Source organism: Pogona vitticeps, chromosome 4 (assembly GCF_051106095.1).
Source record: "Pogona vitticeps strain Pit_001003342236 chromosome 4, PviZW2.1, whole genome shotgun sequence".
NCBI lineage: Eukaryota > Metazoa > Chordata > Lepidosauria > Squamata > Agamidae > Pogona > Pogona vitticeps.
The window spans coordinates 110,347,828-110,374,537 of record NC_135786.1 but is presented as its reverse complement, the minus strand read 5'-3'; the positions used below and the strand labels follow the sequence as shown (position 1 = coordinate 110,374,537).

General features: G+C 40.3%; 1 long non-coding RNA gene across 2 annotated transcripts; it reads left to right on the top strand.

The window, feature by feature from the left end:
- The first annotated feature begins 2,994 nt into the window (after positions 1-2,994).
- On the top strand, positions 2,995-16,712 carry LOC144588861 (uncharacterized). 2 transcript variants are annotated; one of them, XR_013544594.1, is made up of 2 exons: positions 2,995-7,921; positions 15,027-16,712. It is a non-coding gene; the product is annotated as an uncharacterized LOC144588861 (long non-coding RNA). The 2 variants fall into 2 exon arrangements; XR_013544595.1 differs by lacking the exon at positions 15,027-16,712 and adding an exon at positions 12,779-14,456 and having other exon boundaries at positions 6,998-7,921.
- The last annotated feature ends 9,998 nt before the right edge of the window (positions 16,713-26,710 follow it).

The window sequence follows — 26,710 nt, the reverse complement described above, 5'->3', positions numbered from 1 at the left end:
AATTGGCCTATATTTACATAACCTGACATAACTAGCTTTTGGAACAAGCTGTCTTTCTTTCCTAACCCCTGTGTACTTGTTTTCAAGCGGAGAATGAAATTAAAATTACACGTACAGGTAAAACATTCTTCTTCACATAGCAATTGATGTCCCTTGAGCATGACAAGAAGCCTGCCTCTCAAGGGCTTTTAATGTCACTTGTCACTTAACAAAATTCTCTTTTACCAGTGTGGCTGAACGTCATGTTCAATTTTTCCAGACTCCTTTATTAATAATCAGTTTGTGTCCCCCGAGACAACTCCCCATCCAGGCACAAAAATGCTAATAGGTTCTGCAGTCATAGCCCCCGGGAATCATTTAAAGAATAAAAAGCTATCAAATTGTTTCAGACTATTGAAATTAAATTGCCCTTCTATGTAAGGTTGCAAAAATGGATTTGAAGAAGTTAGAGGTGCTTCTGAGTTTGGTGAAAGATTCACAGAAAGGGGGAGGAAAACTCTTTTTAGCCTGAAATCTCATCGTCCGTTGCAATTCTCAGGTTCAGATGAAGATCTAAAGACATACAGACCTTGTACACCCCGAAATAGAATACTTTGTGTTCTGGACATGAATCGCTGAGCAGGATGGAAATTACCTGTGGAGGCAAAATTTTGTCTAATATAAAAATGGAAGATAAATATGGAAATCAATCTGAGTGTTACTAAATAAAAATGCTCCACCTGAACTGCTAAGATTATACTCCATACATCTGTAGAAGATTGCAATGGATTATATTGAATGCATTTGAGGAAATGGATTGTAACCCATGGAAGGTCATGCTACAATAAACCTTTCAATTTTAAGGCTTCAGTTGGACTTGTCAGTATTTTGTGGCAAAAGACTAACAAGGCTGTTCCTTTGTGAGGGGTAGGGGAGAGAAATGAAATTTGAAGGAAGATAGAATTGCATTGGTAAGAACAGTATATCTCACAGGGGTTTCACTCCACTTTAAATCCATGAAAACAAACCTCAGTGAGGAATAGGAATCACACCCCAACAAGAAAGCACATGCTTTACACACAGAACATCCTAGTCACAACTCTTACCAGTCTTCACTTAGATGTATTAGGTAAAAGCTGGTAAAGAGCGGACTGGATAGCTCAGTGGTTTAGGTATCTGACTGCTGAACCAGAGGTTGGGAGTTAAATTCCCCATTGTGCCTCCTGAGAGATGAACTAGCCTGTTTAGCCAAGGGCAAATTACACAGTCCCAGTGCAACCCCAGAAGAATGGAATGATTAACCACTTCTGAATTCTAGGTGTATTCTCTAGCTAAAAAACTCCTGGACAGTGTTTCCATAAGTCAGTGGCAGCATACAATTATTATTAAGCAAGTGAAGGGAAGGACTCTTTAGGACTGCTATCCATCAAAATAAGTAACACGCATTCTTGTGTGTTTCCTATGGGAAACAACAACCTGCATCATTGCATACCCAGAAAGCCCATTTGCTGTGTGAAATGAAAAGCTGATCTGAGTCTTATTGGAGAATTGTATGTTGGAGTTAATCAATCCAGCAGTAACCAATTGTTCCTTTCCTGTCTCTGATTTCAAAGGGAGTCATACCTCTCTGCTTCAGAGACTTCGGGAAGGTAAGATGTGGCAATAAACAAATTAACATCACTTAGTTCAACCCTTTTCTTTAGCCTAGGCTGTGAAAGAAGGAGGGGCAGGAAAGTATGGGGGATTCTTCTGCTCTTCTATTTTTTTTTTTAAGGCACATGAAGGCAGTCCCAATAAAAACTTTTAAATGCTCTTTTTAGATCGGTTTTTTTAAAAAATGTTGTAAGTCCAGCTCATTAATCTGAGAGGAGCTGAGTCTTTAAAAAAATCTGGACAATTTAAGGAATATCAAAACTCACAATGGACACTGTAGACCTCATCTTATCCCACGTCTGGCTCAGAAAGCAAAGCTTTTCTTTTTCACCCCACCTGCCACTTACAGCTGACTTGGCATTGTGTTTTACTATACTTTGATGTTTGAGATTCATTATGACCTGAGGCCAAACAAAATTTATTGCCTCTTACCAGTCTCACCTTCCTAGAGGGCCATGCATGGGTGGTTATACTGTCTTAGTAGAATGCATATGCAGAAGAACCTATATTTTTAGGCCTAAAATTGTATGGGTAATTTCTGAGTTATAAATGGAATATCCCTTGTACTATTTATTTATAGAAACACTTGTGCGTGTGTGTGTGCCCTGCTCAAATGTCCTACGAACATGTTGATATGTCATAATCTCTGAGGCAGAACTACAACTAAAAATGGAAGTAACTCCAATACAATTTGGAGTAAACAAAATTTTGTACCATATAAATAGCTGTATTATGCACTGGAATAAGTATGGTAGGTCACAAGATACATTTAAAATCCTGATTAATTTGATTCTTATCCAGTGAAGGAAATAGAACAGAAATCTGCCAGGTTGGGGTACTGGCAATATAACATTGGAAGTCTACATGACCCATAGGGAAGGTGAGCAATGCCTAAGGAAATTGTTTTCTCAAAGAGTGCATCATCTTATCTGAACAACTATTTCACTCATCCTGGAATACTGACAGACATAGCCTGGTCACAGTGGCTCATGTTCTGGTAATCTCTTGATTGGATTACTGTAATACTTTATATATTGCTCTGCTTTTCAAAATGATCCAGAAGCTTTAGTGAGAGGACTAGCTTAAAACTGGAATGGAACAGGCTGCAGTGGGTACTTATTAATAAAAACTGATGCCAAAACTAGTGGGATGTGATAGACACACATCAGAACAATATTTTAGACATCAAAATCAGTTAATAGCATTCTTTCATTATCCCTTAAATTCCCTCAAACCAGCCAGAACAGAATATGGTAGCCTGGAACCCCTTCTGGGTAGGATAAAGCAAGAAAATTCACAACACCCACGTGACTAAATGAGACTGATGCAGCAAACCACAAACCATATCCAGGAACAACATTACTGTACCTATTCCAGGCAGAAAATCGATATTGCAAAAAGCAGCCTGGAACTGTGATTTCCAGATAGGACAGCCCAAAGAAATTCACCTGTCTGTCCAACTAGAGGTGCATGGCTCAACCAGCCGCAGAACACTGGGGATAATATTCTGGTAGCTGTTCCAGGCAGAAAATCAATATTTTACAAAACAGCCTGGAACAACTTCTTCCAAGTAGGATAGCCTTAAAAAAATTCACCCATCCCATCGGACTTGAAGGAACTGCTACACCAAACACCGAAACATCCACAGGAGCAACATTCCAGTACCTGTTCTGGGCAGAAAATGAATATTGCCTGATGGAGCCTGAAACGGCAACTTCCAAGTAAGGCAGCCCCAACAAAATTCTCCCATCCCATCTAACTAGAGAAGATTAATAAAACCAGCCACAAAAGCTTCATAGGAACAATAAACATTTCAGCGCCTGTTGTTCACCATGGTGAAGAATTCAGTTTCCAGAGCTGTAACTCATCTAGTCAAGCAGATAATATTACATTGATTCTATAGGAATTGCAGAGGCTGTCTAATACAAGTCTAGGTCAATGTACTGGTGCTTATCTTTAAATACCCCAACTATCTGCAGGACTGTTTCTTCCTGTATGGAAGTCATTGTTGCCCATGACTTCAAGGGGGATCATCAAAAGATGCTGTTCTCCAAGTACATAATATACTGTATTTGCTGATGAGGTACAAAGAGCTTTGAGAGAAAACTATCAAAGGCCATTTGCACACAAGGGCGGCCGGTCCCACCAGCTCCAGTTGAAAACCTTTTGTTTGGTAAGGCATTTTAATGAAGTCACTTGGTCTGTTCCATTGTTTTTCCTGCTTCTTAGTTTTGATGGCATGTTTTACTGACTAATGATATATTTCCCTTGTCGAATTATGTTTTGTATCTTTCACTATCTAATTCTATAATTTTTTTATTTCATTTATATTCATACAGGTATCTGTACATATGATAGTTTTCAAAAGTTTTAAAAATGCATAAATAGTGCAGAAATAAATAAACAAACTTCGGAGGACAAACAGAGCTATGTGCTGAAATCCTGTTGATGCACCTATGTCTTTGGGAGGCTGGTGATGTGATTAGAAGTGGATGATTTTTTTTGGAATTAAAAAAAATGTACTTGTGTCCCATGGTTCCCGTGCAATTTCTTTCATTATGTGGGAGTTGTGGGATGGGAGTAGTTATATTTAATGATAAAAAAATCACCCTCTGTTGATGATGTTATCAGACAGATGACATTGTTTCACCTCTACCATGTTCCATGCCAATGGTTGCCATGAGAAGGACTCAGTACCACCCACCACATTGAAAGGTACCCAGGATAGTGACTTATGCATCATAAAAAATGATAATATACAGAGTCAAAAAAGATGATGAAAGAAGGTACCGATTTGCAAGGCATTGCATATGTTTGTTTATATGTAAAAAAATGCAAAATCAGAAATGATTTTCAACAGAATTACTCAAGTGGAGAAAACAGTGATTGAGTGATCTGTGTAGCTGCAGAATTTGCTGTCCAGTGCTCCTTGAGGATGGGCAACTTCAGTGTCTCTAATCTCCCTCTTTGTGGTTCCATTTAGACTTGGACTGGACAATCCTTAAAATGGAGAATGCTTTTGAAAGGAGAATTGTCCTCTGGCAAACCTTCCAACAGAGGGTAGATGCTCCTCCACGAAAGCCACTCACCAAACTGGGACTTGTTCCACACATCCTAAGTTCTATTCATCATGCAGCAGTACACACATAGGACTCCTTCTCATGCTCACCCAGTGCAGAGCCAGAGTGGCGAATGACAACAGTGGAGGCAGGGCTATAGATTGTAATCTCATGATTACAAAGAAGGTAACTCCTTTCAAAGGATTTAAGTGAACTCTCCCCAGTGATGGGGATGAAGGAGTACATGGAACTTTGCCATGGCCTTAGAAAAGGTGAGTTCTACCAGATGTACTGAAGGATTCTGGAGGAAACCAGACATGTTGAAAAGAGTTTCAGCATAAGCTAAATGTTTACCTTGGCCTAAATGCTAGAAACTTTGTCCGATTCACACTCGAATATCCAAAGCTGGCAACGCTGTAAACTAGCTACAGGGAGTTTTTTCAATTCTGATTGCTGAGGCCATGGAGAATTTATTATTTTCACTGTGTAATTTGGTTTCTGACTTGAACTGTACTGCCAGCGAGCCCGGTTTTCCTTATTTATTTATCAAGGGCTGAATGTTTGTGACAGGCACTTTATTGGCAAGTTTTCTTGTTAGTAATAAGATTTCTGATCTCAGCATTTCATGCTCAAGCCAAGCTACAGCACCCCAAGGAATAGATAAATGGCTTTGTAAATTGTAGTCCAGACTAACAATTGTGTTACACTGAGGGGACAGAATTTGAAAAATAGAGATTTGGAAGCTCTGATGAATTATGCCAGACCTTCACTGGATGTGAACCATCAAGCTGTACACAGGCCATCATTTACTCTAAATATTATTTCCAAAGTCTCATTATTTATGAAGCAGTGATCCACTGCTTGTAATATACCAGACTATCCATCAGACAATGATTGATAGCCATCTTGCTCATCGATGCAATATATTGGCTAACAGTCAATACATTTCTATACATGTTTACCCAGAAATAAACACCTTCAAGGTCAATGGAATGTTCCAGGAAGAGCTAAATCACATGGGACAAAATCATCATGCACAATTACACCAATGTAATGCATATAATATTATTTTTTAGGTGAATTGCTTCAAGTTGAGAAATCACCAGGGAAATTATCAATTGACAGATAACAGCTGAAGTCCAGTAGTAAATAACAATAGAAAAAATCCATTGAATCAATGGGTCTTTTGGTGAGTCAACTGCTCTGTAATTTCTGTTTATTCAATGGGACTGTTCTAATTGTTACTTACTGCTGGGGTTCAGCCAATGTCTATAGTGATTTCTTGTGGCAGTTTGCCTCCAAACATTAGACTATTGTGTTACATCAGTGTAACCACAAAAATGGACTTTGATCTTATGTTAATTTTATAGCATGCAGTTTAAGGAGTGGAGGTGACTACACAATCTTACTTTCTCCTCATTTTAATTCATTTTACATGAAATCATGCAAAAATGCTACTGTGTACACATATGGAAATGAGATTTTCACTCTGCCTGATAGAGTTCTGTGTACCATTATGGCGCTGTTTGTTCCTCACTGTTTATACGAAGGCTTCGCTGTAATTTGGTGGTGATTGTGAGCCTCACATGATCAACTAGTATAGGAACCGAATGTCTTTTGAAGTGGATGCTGAGAAAAATAAATCAAATCAAATCTGTAAGCTGCAGGCTAAATGGAACAAATATTTACTGAGCCTTCATATTTGATTGCTCTCTAATAATAAACAGGTCTACAGTAAAGGGGTGTGGAAATGCTTTTGAGACAACAGTGTTAAGAAACAAAATAGTGGATTATTGTTGTCTTCTCCATTTGCATTTTCTTTCAGGCACAAAATGTCCCAAACTCGATATTTTATTTATAAAGAGGGTGAAACAATATAGTTCCATTGTATAATTCAGACTGCAGTATTGTTATTTATGTGTTATGATGTATCCTATGCTTTGGATGTTTATAGTAATAAAATTCTAATGCTACACTTTCTGGAGATTATACTGTGAGTTTGTGCATCTTTCAGGAAAGAAGACAGCAGGGGTAGATACAGAACATTTTCTTTTGACACATGCTTGGCAATTTCCTATCCAGTTTACCATCTTGCTAAGCTGTAGCTCAGCCATTGGCCTAAAAAAATCAATTAATGCCAGTTGGTTCCTGTGATTTCCAGCAGGCAGGAGGGAGAACCATGTTGGCTAAAAAATAATTTCACTCACATTGACAATTGGCCTCAGTGATGGGAGGGGCATATTGCCTTCCTTATAACAATGTTGTTAAAGCACTGTTAATTGCAGCAGACTACATTTTTGCGACAATTTTTCATTGCAGGTACTGGAGAGATTGGCTGGATCTACTGCACATACAGTAGGGATAGGCCATCTTACATCAACACTATAACAATGACCATCTCTGTGTTGGGCAAATTTGTATGGCTCTCAAAGTCTTACTGGACTGCAGTTCCCATAAGCCGTGACCAAAGAACCAACTGCGAGAGATAATAGGAATTGCAGTTTACCAGTTTACCACCTTTGGTTTATGTAGTTGTTTGGTTTCTCTTTCCCCAAGGGTGACTTCTAAGTGAAATGAAAGATGAATCTTTATATTGTTGTTGTGGGCTTTTTTGGGCTCTTTGGCCGTGTTCTGAAAGTTGTTCTTCCTGATGTTTCACCAGTCTCTGTGGCCGGCATCTTCAGAGGAATAGGAGTAGGAACTCTGTCCATGCTCTGTTAAACAACCTTTATATGCTTTTTTTTTGCAATGTCCTCACATTTGAGGGTAATTATTTCATTTTATCCCACTTGAAATAAATGGTGCACTCCTTTCTGCTGTTTACAGTAAAATTAAACTCAAGGAATACTGAATGAATGAATAAAATGGCCCATCTATTTAAGCTGAATACTTTTTTCCAGCACTTCATCATCCCACAGAAGACCAAGCATCATGAGTTATGGGTCTTTCTCACACACATACGAGAGAAACATTACCCTCATCCTTCATAGGCGAGAGACTCTATACTTATTCTGAATTTCGTCAGCTCTTGTTCACCATAAAACTGAAGACTTACCTTTCTAAGAGAGAGAACTGTAAGAAAATGATGAATGTCACCAATATTCTATGAAGCACCATGGGATAAAAAATTTCAAAGTTTAACTGCATTCTTCTAGACAGTGTAAAATACTGGACTTAAAAAACCACATCCTCTTTTTCTGAAGACTACGGAATTGAAAAGTAAAATATTGGTAAGCTGAAATAACTATATTTACTTGTAGAAATAAATAAATTTTAAAAAGACAAATATGTTACCCAGGCCTGAATTATATTATTTAGTACTAATTCCCACTGAGTTCAGTAGGATCTGCTTCTTCATAAGCATCCTTCAGTTGCTCTCACATTTTCACTGAAACTGATATTTTAGTGTGAATTTGAACATTCCTCATCCAGTAAAATATGTGGGGGGGTTAGTGGGAAGGAGAGAAAAAATTAAACAGGAAAAGATCATGGAGGTTCTACACATCCCAAATTGAAAGTGCCAAGCCCCACGAACCTCTGTAGATTCTTTACTAACCAGGAGTCTTATAGGAATGTGAAGAATGCTCACTAAATTCTTTATTTTTGTCCATTGAAGCCATCTCAAATTAATGATGCATCTCAATGAGGATTTTTCAATTGTCATACAATTCCCTGAGTCCATAAGGCAGGGGGAAAAGTGTATTATTTAATCATCAAGGTTGCTGCAATCTGAGCAAAGTGTCTTTGCACGAAACTAGTGTCCTTTCCCTTTAGGAAGTAAAGCACACACAAAACAAGCATTATTATTTTTTAAAGACAGAAACAATCCCTCTGATGCCTCTGATCCTTAAAAGCCCATGCAGCAAAGCAGCAATCACCACCATTTCCCACAATCTGGGCTACTGACTTAATTTGTGTTCTTTGTGCAGTTTTGCTCGATTTGTGCAAAAAGGTCATTTTTGTTCTCTTGGCAAGAGCACCACAAAATACATCTGCTTCTTATGAGGAAAGGAGGATAATTATGTCGTTTCTCACCCTCATCATACAAATCCTCAGTAGGACAGTCTGATGTCTGCTGGTGATAGGCATATGGCACAGCTTAGGTAATAACCTGAACACGTACTTCTGGAACTATCTATCCTCCCCCAACTAGAATGGAAATAAATAAATAAAAGTGGTGTATTTATTAATTTCACATAACTAACAATGCATAAATCATTTAGCAACGAGGTAATATTCTTTCAGTGGGGCAACAGAATCCAGGTGAGACCTGGGAGAAAAAAACCTTCCTGCCTTCAGCCTCTCATGAGCAATTCCACTCTGGAGTGAAATGGCAGCTCAATAAGCTGCCTTATATCGTTTCACCTTTCTTGCTCACATCAGGCATGCTGAGAAAATTTAAACAGCCATGCTAACACAACCGTTTGTTTTGTTTGTTTGTTTATCCATCTGTCCCTCCCTCCCTCCATTTGTTTGTTTTTTCTATTCACTCACTCACTCATTTCACTGGTTGGTTGATTACCGGTATTTATTTGCTTAGTTACAACACTTTTTGGCAGCTGCCCCCATTTGACTTGTCCCCCTGGACAGATTGTCTTAGCCTGATGAAAAAAAAATGCATTTTTTTCTTTTAAAAGTTCATCTATTTTGCTTGGAGAGGAAACTCCAAATTTTCACATTAGAGAACCTTTGGGGGTAGCTTTTATTGTGTCTTCTTTACCTCAGTCTTCCGCTCTCATTTCTAAAGGTCCAATAAAGCTGAGAATGTATTTCTCTATTTCAAAATTTGATACTGTTGTTGACAAAAGACATGAGAAGGGAGCTAATCTGTCACAGTAAGAAGTCTGTCCATTTATCTTTAAGCCAATTGTCTATGTTGCCTTTAAAAGCTGTTGAGAAATTAATTGTTCTAGGATTTTGCTAAGTTTTGTGTTCCTGAAAGCCGAATAACTGACAATATGCTGAAGCTGAGTGATATTAAATTGTCATTTGTATTTCTCCAAATCTCATCAGCTAAGCCTCAGTAATTTGTGTTTCTCTAGCATTTTTTCTTACCAAAAATACCTATATGAATTCACTCAGTACTGTCCCAATATATTTTCCCAAATGCTGCATACTCCAACTGACCACCACCCTTTGAGGTGGCCAGTTAGAACAGTGGTTCTTAACCTTTGTTACTCGGATGCTTTTGAACTGCAACTCCCAGAAACCCCAGTCAGGACATCTGGTGGTGAAGGCTTCTGGGAGTTGCAGTCCAAAACTCCTGAGTAACCCAAGGTTAAGAACCAGTGAGTTAGAAGACCATTAGAAGACCATGAAAGTCCAACTGCACACCAATGCTTCCCTTCAACCATCCCATTACCCTCACTCAGCCTGGTTTCAGCAGCTCAGGTGAGAGTGATTTCAGCTAAATTCAGGCACTACAATTCATGTACACTCCTCATTTGGTGAATGGTGCACTCTAGATCCAGCCTCTACGTCCCTGTTTTTGTTGCCCCATCACACAAGAAAGGTGATGAGTTTGAAAAAAAGAGAACCCTGTGGTGAGGGTACCTTTCCAAATGTTGGGATCCTGATTTTCATGCGGAAATTGTACATGGACAACAGAATACTTTTTCTTCAAATTCACCACTTTCCACATGTAGGAGGGCAACATCATATTGGGAAGACAGGGCTAAAATACTCATTGTGCTCATGAGGTAGAAAGTATACACACATTTAAATCTGCTCTTTGCTGAGTGAATTATATTACTTACATAGAGCCTTAGAGGCTGACTACACAGAGAAAAATGCGGGAAATACTATTCGTTTGGGGCATACTGACTCACTTTTGTTATTGATCACATGATGCAACAGGAAGTTTGGATCAGCCTAGAGCACCCCAGTCCCAGTGTGTAGTTTCCCCACCTCACCAGGGACCCTTCTACTTTTTTAAAAAAAGTCAAATATTTCACTTTGGTTCAAATAGTGTAATCACCTGAATTGATGCAGAAAGGAAAGATCAACTGAGCACATGCACACACACACACACACACACAAACAAAGGGATTGTTTGACAAAGCACTTTCCCTCTTTCTTCATGAGGAAGGGTGATGCAAACACTTGTTTGTGTGCACATGTGTGTGTGTGTGCGCACACACACACACACACAAGCAGCACCAGCACTCATCTATCTCAGCAAAGCCTCTCCCAAGACATTTCTTTTTTGCAGCTTCTCCTGGGTGGGCACACCTCTTGTTTATTTATTTGTTTGTTTGCAGTTTAATGAGCTCTCCTGTTGGCAGAATAAGATGAGGAAATAGGTAATTGAGGAAAGAAAAGTATTCTTCAGGAAGAGCCTTTGAATCACACCACCTCCAGGTGCTTCATTAGAACTGCAATAGAATTTTCATTAAAAGGTTTTTCATTCTCTGGTTGCGTGGCCACTTAAATCAAGAAAGGAAATAGCAGATACTGCAAGTTACACAGCTGGTACAAGTTACAAAATGTGCATAAAACCATCAAGTCCTTGGCTTCTGATAACATCTCACCCTTTGACAGGATGTGGAGAAAAAATATACATTTTCTTATCTTTACTTGTGATGAGAAAAGCAAGGACTTGCATTCTTAGTTAATTTTTTATACATACATGGAGGTCAGCATCATGGCTGAAGGGATGTGCTCGACTATGTGGTGTGTTTGCACCTCTGACATCAGGTTCCCACTCTTAGTGAGGCAGAAGTTGCTGCCCATATTTTTCCCTACATTGTACTCAAAGTGTTTACAGAAGGGAACTGTCTGTATGCGACAAGTGAGGTGTCCATCCTCAAATCACCAGAGCGGCTAGTGGCATGTGTGTGCAAAACAACCACAACATGGGTGGCGTGTCCGCCATCTTGAATATGCATGGATTATTTTCCATTTTGGATGTACTCAGGTTTTGACAGAGCACATTTGAAGATTCAATCACATCTTTCTCCTCTTTTGAAAATATTTTTTTAAACCTCCATATCAAAACTAAGAAATTATGTTGCTTATTCAAGAAAGGGGCCTTTTCAACCAACTTGGCCCCAGGTACATGATTTCATTGTGCACATAATAGTGTATCAACAAAAGGAGAACATAAAAAGAATATAATCCCACACTGCATGCAAACTGGATTGTCCTATGTGTATGATTCAAATGACTGAACAGATAATTCCTCACTATCATTATAATCGAGCAACAGCAATTAATTCTGACTTCCCAGTGTGTTTGCTAATAAACAAATTTTCCTCACAATCAACATAAAAGTGTCATGCTGGGAAGCATTATTAAAAAAGCAGTGTGCTACTTCATTAAATGGTGACAGTACACTTACTTGCCCAAGATGACTTGTACACTTGGAACTGGGAAATGAGGTCCAAGAGTCTCCCAGTCTCCAGAGAAAGCTGTCAGTAAGGTACACAATTAGATGAAAAACAAACAAACATAAACATTTTACTGTGCTATTAAGAAAAAGTTATTATGGAACTGGAGTGACTGCATGTAAGATAAATATGCATTGTCTCAGCTACAAAAAAATTTGGAATGTTAACACCAATGCTGGCATTTTATGACTGGATGTATATTTTTTAGAATTTTAATGGTAGTGAAGATTGCTCACATAGAACTCTTTGAGGCTGACTACACTGGCTCCAGCTACCGAGCAATTGCACTCATTTCACACGCTAGCAAGGTTATGCCCAAAATTTTCCAAGGTAGGCTTCAGCAGTATGTGGACCGAGAACTCCCAGAAGTACAAGCTGGATTTCGAAGGGGCAGAGGAACTGGAGACCAAATTGCTAACATGCGCTGGATTATGGAGAAAGCCAGAGAGTTCCAGAAAAACATCTACTTCTGCTTCATTGACTATGCAAAAGCCTTTGACTGTGTGGACCACAGCAAACTATGGCAAGTCCTTAAAGAAATGGGAGTGCCTGACCACCTTATCTATCTCCTAAGAAATCTATATGTGGGACAGGAAGCAACAGTTAGAATTGGATATGGAACAACTGATTGGTTCAAAATTGGGAAAGGAGTACGGCAAGGCGGTATATTGTCTCCTTACTTATTTAATTTATATGCAGAATACATCGTGAGAAAGGCCGGACTGGAGGAATCCCAAGCTGGAATTAAGACAGCTGGAAGAAATATCAACAACCTCAGATATGCAGATGATACCACTCTGATGCAGAAAGTGAGGAGGAATTAAGGAACCTTGTAATGAGGATGAAAGAGGAGAGCACAAAAAAATGGTCTGAAGCTCAACATTTTAAAAAAATTAAGATCACAGTCACTAGTCCCATCGCCTCCTGGCAAATAGAAGGGGATGAAATGGAGGCAGTGACAGATTTTACTTTCTTGGTTTCCATGATCACTGCAGATGGTGACAGCAGCCATGAAATCAAAAGACGCCTGGTTCTTGGGAGGAGAGTGATGACAAACTTAGACAGCATCTTAAAAAGCAGAGACATAGGTCTGCATAGTCAAAGCTATGGTTTTTCCAGTACTGATATATGGAAGTGAGAGCTGGACCATAAAGAAAGCTGACCGCTGAAGAATTGATGCTTTTGAATTGTGGTGCTGGAGGAGACTCTTGAGAGTCCCCTGGACTGCAAAGAGAAGGAGACGACAGGGGATGAGATCGTTGGACAGTGTCATCGAAGCTACCAACATGAATTTGACCCAACTCCGGGAGGCAGTGGAAGACAGGAGGGCCTGGCGTGCTCTGGTCCATGGGATCACGAAGAGTCGAACAAAACTTAATGACTAAACAACAAAAACAACAACACTGGCATTTAAACTACTGTTTAGTCTGCTGCAGTGATGGCATGGCAATCAGGTGATGTCCTTACTGGAGCAAAGCAGCCCATCTCCAGATAATTCCTACCTGCACCTTTCCGGTCCCTGGCAGGGGCTTCTACTTTTTGTGTGTGTGGTAGAATCACTCTCTTTTGGTTTGTTCCCAGCAAGCATGATCCCTGGGAATGAACTGAAAGCCTTCCTCTTTTGATTTGCTAATATTATGAAGCGGCTTAATAAGAGAGCCACTTCAGGATACTGGCCAATTAAATGCTTACTCTGCTTCTCAGCAGAGGGGAACAGGAAGTGAATTCTAAAGCTCCCTTAGGAGTGTCACATTGTCTTAAAAGTCTGATCAAGAAACTGTCTGCAGCTTAATCCACTGCTGTTGATTTGGTTGCAGGAAGTTTTTTTTTATCAGCCCTTTAGATAAGGAAAAGAAATATATATGTATTAGATATATGTATTAGAGTGCAGACAGACTTCTCACTGGACCTTTAAGAAAAGTGTATTAGGTATGTACATTAGGTATATACATATCTAATACACACATTTTAGAAGTTGACTAAATAGGGACAGTTAAGGTCTTTTTGTTATTTGGATGTGAGGAGAACACCAGATGGCATACCAAACCTTGTAGCCACCTGTTTAGCCTGTTCCAGTCAATCATGTAAGCAAGCTCTTAATTATCTGACAATCTCTACCATCTCCTATTCTGAGCAAGAAATGTAAACAAAAACCTGAAATGTTCCCTTTTTCAGTCTTCACCTGTTGCTGTGAGAGACTGATTCATAGTAATCAACTGCTTTTCTATCAGTAGAAATCAGTGGGTAATCTCAGAGTGGCATTTTGACCACAATTGACAATACTCAGTGTCCTCTTCTTGGATATATTCAAAATCAGTTTGTCAGAAGATCAGCATATTCAAATAGCATTTATTGCAGTTACATTATACACCATGTATTCTTGAGGAATAATTAAATGTGAGATGTGATACCAGGGAAGAGGATTTATCCCCTTTATACCATTTATACCATTCTAGAATTACGTTTTCTGTACAATAGAAATGCTACCTGAGACAGGAGATACCTTTAAATATTACAGTAGCACCAGATATGTTACTCTTCTATAGGTTTATCCCACGGTGATACAACAATGTTTGCATGCCGACGCCCACATAGATGTGGGGGCTCACCATGAAATCATCACTCCACTGAAAGCCAGGCAATGTTTTAATGTTAAAGAATTTCCCATTGATTTCAAGTCTTTAAACATAATAGTAACAATATGGAACAAGCTCATGGAAAGGACAGTCCTAAGGTGCAACTATTTAAAATAAAGGAGCCATATTAGTTTAAGCAAAAACAATAAAGAATTATGTGGGAAATGAATGTAGTCTGCTGGAAGCACACTGTGAGTCTGTTAGGGCCTGCTGCTGTGTGGAGATGTTGTTGTTGTTTTAACAGTATGAATTTTTTTTATCTATTCAGAACTGTGAGTAAATGGAGCCCTTTTTAATTCTTTCTCTTACAGATGTTTCAAAGTGAGTCCTTGAGAAGTGCTAGTTGATGAGAACAAAGGAATGGTCTACTCTTGGGAGACTTGGAACTAACTCTGCTCTTTAAATCATTGCACTTCTGCTGCACAACCAGTAGGGTTTTTTTTAGCCAAAATTCAAAACTCTGCAACATGCCATGCTGATATTCATGAAATTTCCATGAAAAGGAGATCGTGATCTCCCTCAGTTTTGTTTTTTACTTTTTTTCTGCTTGCTTTGCTTTGTTATATTGTTTTGTACAGGAACTACCATTTTGTACACAAATTGTAACAATTCTGCATGGTTTGGCAATTTTGCACCCTTTCTGGATGAATTATGTACAGAAAAAAATAGGATTTGCATTTTTGCCTCAGGAAAAAAAAAATAACCAAAAAGGTTCTGCAAAGTTATGTGAGATTTCTTGCGAGATTTGCTTGGTTAAAAAAAAAAAAATCTCATGAGGGGAAAAAATCTCCACATGAGGGAACAAAAAGAGGTAATTTTGTTTCAGAGAGAGACAGGCTGTGAGATTTCACATCCCCAGCTGGGATAAGCTCATGTGGCCCATAGCCACCTTCTTCAGATGCAAGAGATAAGGGGGTTGCAGTCCATAAAAACTAGGGTTAACACAATATGTTTTTTTTAAAAAGCCGGATAGCTCTCTGTGTTGGAGCACCTGGCTGTGGAACCAGGTATCGGACTGTGTAGCAAGCTGTGTCACCACATGGAGGGACTAGTAACCCCCTTTGTGATGCAAAACTCTGGAAAGCCTCTCTTAAAGTCAGAATAAAGTTAATGGAACATAATTAGGAATTATGATCTCCTAAATGTTGACCAAAACTCCAGCCATCCCTGCTCACCCCAGGTTAGCTGGAACTAACGAGCATTGAACTTCACCAGCATCTGAAGAGCTACAAGCGTCTCACCAACAGTTATAAAAAGTGTAGCCAAAACTGAATTTACATCCTATTCTACATTTCAAAAGAGATGGCTTGTGTTATTTTGCTGACCGTCACAGATTTCAAGGCAATTCCCATGTCTGCCAATTCTCCCTAATGCCTCTTCTCCCTCCCTTTGTTTTTGGGAAACATGGCAGCAGGGGACATATTTGGATCAGAACTGGGAAAGAATAAGCACATGTTTGACCCAGATCTTTCTTTCTTTCTTTCTGACCTGCAATCCCCTTAAAAGAGAAACCAAAAGTTGGGAATTTTACATTATCCTCATAATTGCTCCTCCTTGAATTTAATTTGCAAATAGAAACTTGAAAGCAACAGTGCCTAATCCCAGGAAAAAGTAGAATGTTGGACTAATGAATACTAAGTCTATATTTAAGGACTCCTAAGTCATCAATATCTAGGCAAGCATACAAAGTACAGGACGCTCTCAGCTCAAATTATGATGATTCAAACATTCCCAGTTTTGTGAACTCCATGAAAAGCTTTACAGTGAACAGTCTGCAAGCATCTTACACTCATTTTATGTGTTAAAGGGATTCAAACTCCTGTTTACTGGCACTTTCTCTTTTACAACTCACTGTGACAGGAATAAACTCTGCTTTAAGTAAGTATGTTGTTACAAGTGGGGCACTTTTGAGACTCATGTCTATGCCGAATTTACCAGAGCGAAGCTGTGAGGTGGAAAATATTTGCCAATAAAAGTGTGATTCTGAACTTGAAAAAGTGTGAATCATATATTTGCAATGAGAGGTTAAGAAGAAGTGGAGTGAATCTATGAAAAACCTTTAAAAGTGAGGTGAGTTAAAGAACTTTTGGGGAGCTTTAAATGAAGGACAGGAAATGCATTACATTTAGCCTAGCCCAAGCATAGAAAAGAGTAAAGACGAATGATGATTGCAAAATATGTAAATAATTTTGTATCCCCCAGTTTAATAGCTACGGAGCAATCAAATTACCACTGTTTCCCCCATCTTCCTTATTAAGGTTTAATAACTTTTCTTTCTTGCAAGCAGTTAAACTATTTTATGCTGTGATTATTTTTGCAGGAAGGAGTGTAGATCTGTGTATATAGTTTTTATATGTATGCTAGTTTATTTTTGGTTTTATTTTTAAAAACTCTTGTCTTAAATTTTTATCATGTGAATCCTGTTGTAAGTTTTTTTTTCCAGAGAAAAATACCTAAAATGTATAATATAGATAATATCGGCCAGAGGATAACTTTGTTCAGCCATAAATTAGACAGAAATGCAGACAGACAGACAGACAGACACACCCTTTTTTGCTGCTGAAAATATCAGCAGGCTATTTTCCCTTCTCACTTCTGTAGCATGTAGTTCAACTAATAACCTTACAGATTACCAGTTCTGCACTATACTCATCCCATGGCTATGGTTGGAAGCCTTGTCATGCAGCAATGCTAATGAAGCTGTGCCTGTGTCGAAATCTTGGGTTCCCATGATGGGACAGAGAGGTGGAATGTAGTACAATCCTTTGTAACTGTCATTGAGTTTAGTGTCAATCAATTTTAGGTATATGCACAGAGCATAGAAATCTTTCCCACAATCTGGTGTCATGATGGGGAGATGTTATTTTTTTTCTCTTTCAGCTCACATCATTGGTCAGGTGGTTGGGGATATGCACAAAGCCATAATTTTAGGATACATGCATGCTGCAGTAGGTATTACAAATGTAGACAGGAAAATGTCTATGTACAGTGGGGTCTCGATCTACGGAATTAATCTGTATTTGAATGGGGTCCGTAGGTCGAAAAGTCCTCAACTTGAAAATGCATTTCCCATAGAAATGCATTGAAAACCATTTAATCCGTACCCGGCCCCACACTCAAAAATTTAATAAAAATTAAACTTACCTTTCTGAAGCCTGCCAGGGGTCTCCCGTCGCCGCCATCACTGCTGCCCAAGGCCTCCGAGGGCTTCTCTGCCACTGCCAGAGGCCTCTCGGAGGTCCCTCGCTGCTGCCATTGCCACTGCCAGAGGTCTCTCGGAGGTTCCCCCCCGCCGACGCAGGCTTTCCCAGGGTGGACCGGGCCTACTGGGGGAGGGCTTCCTCCGGTAGGCCCAGTCTACTGCTCAGGAAACTCTGGTAGGTTGGGCCTACTCCCCAGGCTTTCCCAGGGAGTAGACCGGGCCTACCGGGGCAAGCCCTCCCCTGGTAGGCCCGGTCCACCCTGGGAAAGCCTGTGTCAGCGGGGGGAACCTCTTGAGGCCTTCCCCACCGCCATGGGAGGCATCTTGGAGGTCCCCCTCACCACCGATAGTGCTTCGGAGGCACTATCGGCGGTGGGGCGACCTCCGAGATGCCTCCCATGGCAGCAGGGAAGGCCTCTGGAGGTCCCCCACCGCTGCCGCTGCTGGGAGCCGAGCTGCGCCAGGTGATCCCAGCCATGCTTGGACTCCGAGCATGGCCAGGATCGCACCACCAGCAGGGGACCTCTGGATGCCTTTCAGGGCTTCTCCACCACCATGGGAGGCATCTCGGAGGTCCCCCTTGCACCAATTGTGCCTCCGAAGCACTATCGGTGGCAAGGGGGGCCTCCAAGATGCCTCCCATGGCTGCGGAGAAGCCCTGGAAGGCATCCGGAGGCACAACCTGCACCCTACGGACTGGAAGGGGGAGACAGGGAAAGCACCAAATTTGAATCTGGCACTTTCCCCGCCTCCCCCTTCTGATCCATAGGTCGATTCTCCGGCCGCAAGTCGAAATAAAACTTTGCGGCCAGAGAAATCCATAGGTCGAAAAGTACATAAGTGGAGCCGTCCGTAAGTCGAGACTCCACTGTAATGGCTATTAGGACTCAAAACATATCATTGTTATCCAGGAAAAAAAAGCAATATAGACTTTTTTCCCTCCACCATACAGTCCTTTGATCCCTAGGAGGGCATCCCAAAGGTGATATATGCACTGGATCTTCTATTCTGGGGGCAGAGAAGTCAATGTTTAGAGGGAGAATATCCACTTGGAGCGACTCTCCCAGCCACTGTGTGAAGTTCTATGGGAACTCTATCTCTGATGTCCGAACTCTTGATATTGATGTTGGGGAATGGAGACTTGCTAGTGTGTCTGAGAATGGTTGTGCTGACAGTTCTCTTGTCCTGAAATTGGCTTCTTCTCTGTACCAACCCTGGAACTGGCATAGATCCATTTCTTCCATAGTTTTCAATGGGAGAGAATCCATAAAAAAATAAAAATACAGCTTGGTACAAAGTAAAGCTAGAACTGTGCATATCTGGGTTTTTGGGTTACAGTTCTCAGAATTCCTCACATAGCATGCTGCCTGGGTAAGTCTGGGAATTACAGTCAAAAAACACAGATCTGCATAGCTATAATGGAAATGTATCTGCTACACACTTATACCCTAGTTGCTAGACTCCAATAGGGCCTTGGATATCTCTGATGTCAGAGCCTTCCAAGATAAGGATTCAAATTGCCCTGTCGATTCAGGAATACACCATGAAAATTGATTTTCTAATGGTACTTGGAATTCACACAACTTAATAGGAAGATCACTGCTGCAAGATTTAAATGCTGGAAATGTGGGGTCAATAAGTCAGTGAGGTGCTCCGCATATAGTGGACCTGTCAATCAAGAAAGAAATATTGAATGCAAGTCCTGAATATAATTTTGAAAACTGTGAGAGTTACATTAGTATTAAATTCCTTATTACTGCCTTTTAAGTGCATGCAGTACTATTTATAATATTCCAAAATGAATGAAAATTAGTTTACTAATTTAGGCTAAACATCTTTGACCAAGACACTGGAAACACCTGTTTCCATCTGTTCAGAAATTGTTGCAGAAATGTTTGGATTCTATGGAACATAATCATTTAATGAGTATTCTATATAGAAGAAACTGCATGCAACAAATTGTTACTATGGGAGATATGTCAGGTGGCTTTGTTACATACTGGGGCTTACTGGAACTTACACTATAATAATCTAGTAGAGAATTATTTGTGGTCCTCCCACCCTCACCATTTCTGGAGTATCATATGTTACTATGGCTCAGGGATGGGCAGTTTCTCCAGGATAGATGGGCCACAGTGGAAATTTAGTGGGTGCCATTACAGTGGCAGAGGATACCACTCTGTGGAAGCTCTCTATGGCACTTGGGGAAAAGGAAAGAAAGAGAGGAGGACAATAAATATAAAGGAAGAGGAAAATACCAGGAAACAAGCAGTATGAATAGCATTTTGTCAGGTGTGTATGTGTGTGGTGGTGATGGTGGGGTCAGATTTGCAACAAGTCTTGTCAGGGATGCAGTTTTTGGTGCACACTTCTTGGCAACACTAGGCCACCATAGCAATGTCTAGAAATATGACTTTTGATGGGGATCACATGCTGACTATAGAATATGTATTACCCACTGATCCACTCAAGTCACTACATGTTCACTGAATTCAGGAATGCTTTGTTGCATGCTTCATACAGCCTCAAAGCAAAATGAAGAATGAGGTAATAATATGATTGGAGCTGAAGAACACAGGAACGAACTCTCTGCCTAGGACTGGGGTGTCTGATTGTTTGGAATGAGGACCTCAATTCGCACTGACTCATGACACCCTGAAAGCCTCTCTGGGCATTGGTTGAGCCACATGCTGCTTTATTCCCAACAAAAAGAGCTTAGCCTCTGAATGTGTGCCTTTGAAGAATTGTGAGCTAAGATTCAATTTTATGCGTTCAGAGAGCTCATTTCCCCAAACCTCAGTTCACTAGAAATTCTCCAGAACAGTAGGAGAGAAATGCAAAATGCTTGCAGTCTGGTAAGGTTGATTGCATTCTGTAGCACTTCCTCCTTAGCAACTGTGGTCCCCTGAAGATGCTCAACATTAGTAAACAGCTTACATCACACCTCATGTAATGAATTTATTTCAGCATGAATAAACAGGAAAACACTTTGCTCCCATCAAGAAGAAACCAAAGACTCTCTGGAAATCACTGCTATCCCAAAGGCTTTCCCCAAATAAAATAACAGGAAATTGTATTTTTGTTGGGGTCAATAGAATTTTTGGTGTTAAGTCTCCCTGAAATATTATACAAAGCCTTCTATTTTTTGTACTGAAGTTCAACAACATAAAACAATTTCCAGAGGTTTTTTTTTTTGCCTGCTGAGATAGCATCTCTCTCTCTCTCCCCCCCCCCCCCCCCCGAGATTATAAAGACTCGGGTTAGTGGAGCATCTTCTATATAGCACAGAGAGGGAAAATCATTAGAAATAAAATCAATATGAAAAGGAAGCTCCTTTGAATATAGGAAGACATGAGCGAAATAAAATAAGAAAAATAGACTACTGAGACACATATTGAAAGGCCTAGAAGCTCCAATTCTACATTTCCATCCAATTCAGAAAGGGCAACAGCTGCCTCCTCTCACCATGCTGGGTATATATGTACCTATCACCCCAACCCCCACAAAGACAAAGCCTATAAAGGTTGGAATGTGTGTGCATAGGAGTGATGTATACAACTGCAGATTAACTCTCTTTAGAATAAGAGAAGTTGTTGTGCAAGCCAGGATGTCACAGAACAGGAAGAGGTAATCATGAATAGAGATGGGCATGAACCAGAAAAATGGCATTTTGCGATGGTTCGTGGTTGACTGCTATTCCTAAACCATGAACTTTCCCTCATACCATTTCATGGTTTGTACAATTTGGGACTTCTGGGAAAGATAGAACAACCCCTGTGTGAGTAAGGTGTCACTTGCAGGGAGTTTTCAGATGTCTCGCCTCCACACTGCCTCCACATTTGGCAAAGATTGGATTTAGGATGTCCACATTTTAGCTCCCCAAAGCAGGTCCACCACGAAAGTGCTCTTTAGCAGCTGAACATATGGAGGATAGAGCTAGCTTGCCTCCAACCACTGCCAATTGCAATTGTGGAGAGTAACAGGGATGAGGATGTTCACTACATGTGGAGCCTCCTCACATCATTGGAAATCTTCATGTTTCATAGTCTCCAGTATTGTGAAGAGCATTTACGAGTAACAGTTTTTCTCCACACACTGGGAATGATAACAGAGGGGTGAGGAACCCACACACATTCAGATTAACCATTTTCTGAAACCCCAAATAGGACTCATGTTGTAGGATTCCGATTCCCATTTGCCAGGACAAGAATGCTCAATATGATCTTTGTGTATCCTGCCTAAATGCCATGTCTATTTGTGCTTACCAAACACCATGTGTGCCGAGGTAGAGTGAGGGCGGGTTAAACAGCTGATCTCAAGTTTCACTTCTGTGGCACAGTAACACGGTGCAACGTCTGTCAGCACACGAACCATGTGTGCCAGCCTTTAGCTGGAAATAAAATGCACCCCATGAGCTTCTTTATTAAACAATCCAAATCCAAAATGCAAATAAACATACTTCAAATGCACACAAACATTTTGTAAATGGTCATTTCCTATGGCATACAGTACACATGCAACCATTTTGTTGATCAGTTGGATTGTGTTGTTGTATCAAGTGATACAAAGAGACTCCATTTTTTTCTTGTGAAAAGTAAAATTAAGACACAGAGGCTGCAGAACAGTTTTCAAATGTTGTAAGAGAATCATATCTGATCTTAGAGAGATATTGATCAGTTTACTTCCTGCTTATTTCAAGTGATGACTGATATTTTTACTATCTTTACTATCTTGAATTGCTGTCTGTTATGCATACACATCAACTCTAGTTTTTTGATACCAGAATTTATGAGGCTCCTGGTGATCACTGCAGCTGCCTGGATAGCTCAGGGAGTGGAATCAAGAACTGAAAGTTTGATTCGCCACTGTGCCTAGCAGAAGAAGAACTAGACTGAGTGGTCTTGGGCAAGTTTTGTGGTTCCAGAACACATGCAGAAGAAATGAATGGTAAACAATTTCAGAGAACTCTGTACCCAGAGAAATCTGGAAACAGCTACCCTAAGTCAGAATCTGCTTGATACTATGTATTATTATTAGTGATGCCTGCACCTTCCTTTTGCTTGTAAAAAACACAATGGTGACGTAGATACAAGGACACAGCTTGGAAACATTGTTTTTTCCACTATAACTCCCAGAATTCTTCAGCCACAAGTCTGGTCATATTGGCTCAAGCAGCTATTCTTAAGAGGGGGCATATTTGAAGGAGGCCACAGACTAGAAATAATTCTTCACACATTACCTTCTAAGGTTCATTATGCAAAGTATACATAATTCAATCTATATTTCCTTCATATTGTTTATGGTCATGGCCAAGAAAAGGTTGAGAATGGCTGGACTAGAAGATTCTGGGAATTGCAGATCAGAAAAGTAATGTTTCTAACTCCCTAATTAACAGAATGGATCAGTGGGTAATACATTAACAGAATGTCAGTAGCTTACTTTGGTTATGTAATTGGAGAAAATGATGTAGAATGCAGTTGACTTCATCACCTGTATATGTTGTGTTTTTTTTCATAATCAAAGTCACCAAGTTTCAACAAAAGAAAAGGCAGATGACCATTTAACCTGTCTTTAAGGACTTCTTCCAAAATGTGTTAATTTGCCTTACCGATTGGTCTTGGGAATGTGATTAATATCAACTTAATTGTGGCCACTGCTATTCATCCCTAGGAATATCTGTCAATTGTTTCTATCCTATATTTGCTTCCCTCAAAATTCTTGTGCTATTTTGTCAGGTGGTGCTTCAGAATTCATCTCAAATCTTGCTTTAATATAAATCTGGAAGAAACTCCTCTGCATAGTTTTATGCAGATATAGTATCAGTCCCTCAAGCTTATACGAAAGGATGGATGATTCTTCCAAAGGGAAAACATGATTCAGAAATGGTGTGTGAACTTGTAAAAGGCAAACCTATTTTTTTTCAAGTTAGATGTAACAAAATCATAACCCTACATTACCTTGATAATCACATTTCTGTCTTATGCTAAAAAATTCATATTCTGTAAAATTTACTACAACATTTTTCTGCTAATGAAACCTTTCATCTTGTTATTTTCAAAGGCACCTGGATCATTTTTGATCTCCTGAACAGGGATTAGCTTCTTCTTCCTTATTACACTGAGAATAACTCTTGAGAACATTTCCTCTTCCTCAAGAAATCATATATATATTCTGCTGATGGACTTGAAGATGTTGTGATAAATGGTAACACAGATGGCTTCTGAAATTGATCTGGCAATTGAGGAACACACATACATATATTAAAGGCTATTATAAATGAGAATAATGAACAGGATCTTCACATGCAGAGGTAAAAACTGAGTGCTCTAAAATGTTCTAGTGTGTTGTCATCTTTCAACAGCAATTCTCCTTTTCAAGATCAAGTGCTTGGGCAAATTCCTCCACTTTTCTTTGATCGTGAGTCTTGCTAAATGGTTTTCCTTCCTTTTTCGTGTGATACAATCTGTTTGCTCGTAGTTTTACTCTACTACACACCAGGGAGTGATCAGTATCGCAATCAGCACTCTGGTAATGGCGTGTGATTGTAATACTAGGAACGCAAAAATGTATAGTAAAGGTAAAGTTTCCCCTTGACATTTAGTCCAGTTGTGTCTGACTGTAAGGCATGGTGCTCATTCCCATCTCCAAGCTGTAGAGCCAACATTTGTCCGTAGACAGTTTCTGTGGTCATGTGGTCAGCACAACTAGACACGGAATGCTGTTACCTTCCCACCTTGATGGTACCTATTTATCTACTCACATTTACATGCCTTCAAACTGCTAGGTTGGCAGGAGCTGGGACAAGCGATGGGAGCTCACTCCGTCATGTGGATTCGATTTTACAACTGCTGGTCTTCTGACCTTGCAGCACAGAGGCTTCTGCGGTTTAACCTGCAGTGCCACCGTGTCCCCATAAAACATCTAGTGTGGATCAAATTGAGCTGATGTCAATGCTTCAATCTTGGATGTTTCCAGGAAACTGTGTTGAAGCTTTGTGTTAAAGAATGTATTGCTGACACAAAGACCATGGTAACAGCAAAACTCCAGCGAGTGTTGGCCATTTTCATTCATCTTCCCAATGCCAAAATGACCTAGACAAGTGGGCCAAGAATTGTGATCAGCACCAACTCTAGCGTTAAAGTCTCTGAAAATGAACAGTGGTTCTCTCTTGGGGATTTTTTTTGATAGTAGCTGCCAGATCGTCATAGAATTTGTCTTTGACTTCTGTTGTGGATGACAGTGTTGGTCCATATGCACTAATGAGGGTGACCAGTCCCGCTGATGAGTGGAGCTGCAGAGACAGGATTCTTTCATTTCCCACAGTAGGTGGAACAATGGATCTCAGCAGAGTCTTTCTAACCGCAAAGCCAAGACCATGTTCCATGGTCTCATTCAATGGTCTTCCCTCTCAGAAGAATGAGATTTTTTTTTCTTTGACAGATCCTGAGTCTGGCAATCTCATCTCTTGCACGACAACAATGTCCATCTGCAGCCTACTCAGTTCCATGCTGATGACAGCTGTCTTGCGCTCGTCATCTATTTCCTGCAGGTTGTCAGAAAAGCCAGGGGGTCATTGTCCGAAAATTCCAGTGCCCAAATTTAGGGCAGGAATTTTCTTATGATTGTTGCATGGTGCAGGGTTATCAATCTGCTTGTTGGTTTTCACCCTAAACCCCACGCACCCTTTGAGGTTAACAGATTGCGGCGAGGTAGCATCTTACTGGCTGAGGACTGCCCAGCTTAAGGGAGGTGGTAGCTACCTAGTCAGGTGCAATGACCTCTCCCACCGTCAGAAGTAGCCCGTAGTGTCGTGCTCTATGCCAATCAAGCAAAGACTTACAGTATAACCAGTAACCACTACTTCCAATGTTATTTCGATGCTGTATGCAAAGCTGGAGTGTCCTCTCCGAAGCATGAAGCCTGGGTAAAATAATATGGAGGATAGGCTGTTACCCAAGCAGCAAATCTCCCCTCTCCACGTCGGTGAAATAGTCCAATGAAAAGGCAAGAGCCAATACAACTGGTTCTAGCAATGTCGCAGGACTTGACAGAACGACACAAACCGCCTCCGGGACTTTGGTTCTGGATTTTGCCTCGAGGTTAACTCCTGAAGCCTTTTCCATCAGTGGATATAGCCACAAGGCAGTGAAGGTTTGAAATTGGAGTTTTCCTTCCCCTAGATGGGCTGCCTTCCAAGACTGATGAGCCCCACCTACTAGAACACAGGCCTCCAGCTGCAGGACCTTGTCTTCCAAGAGGATCACCAACTAACATTTAGAACATTTCTACCCCAGCACCTCATTTGCAAGAAAACAAACATGCCACATGTGTTACAAGTGCAACAGATCCTGTACTCTCCATCTCGACTGATTGGTCAGTGAATTTTAAAAAGGGAGGAAGTCTGGTCCTACCCCAAAAACTTTCCTGCCCCCCAGGTCTATGCAGTGTTATTTGGCTTTCCTATTTACCAGATTAGAGTCAAAAATAGAATCAGAGAATTTCATGTGCTGTTAGGTGCAGGCTTCTGCCAGCCCACATCTAAAGCCAAAACCACACCCCCTCAGACCATTTGGTCAGGGAGAACAAAGGTCAGTCTAGAAAATAAGATAATTAGGTATAATGGCATTAATAACAGTGTAAATTGCCACTTGTGTACCAGTGACATGCATTGGACCATGATGAAAGATACAAGAAGCAACTTGTTCATTATTGGCAATTCATCAGTATGATACACACCACAGCATTTATGCCAGCATACTTGACTAATAGAATTCTGACTATTATGTGTAATGG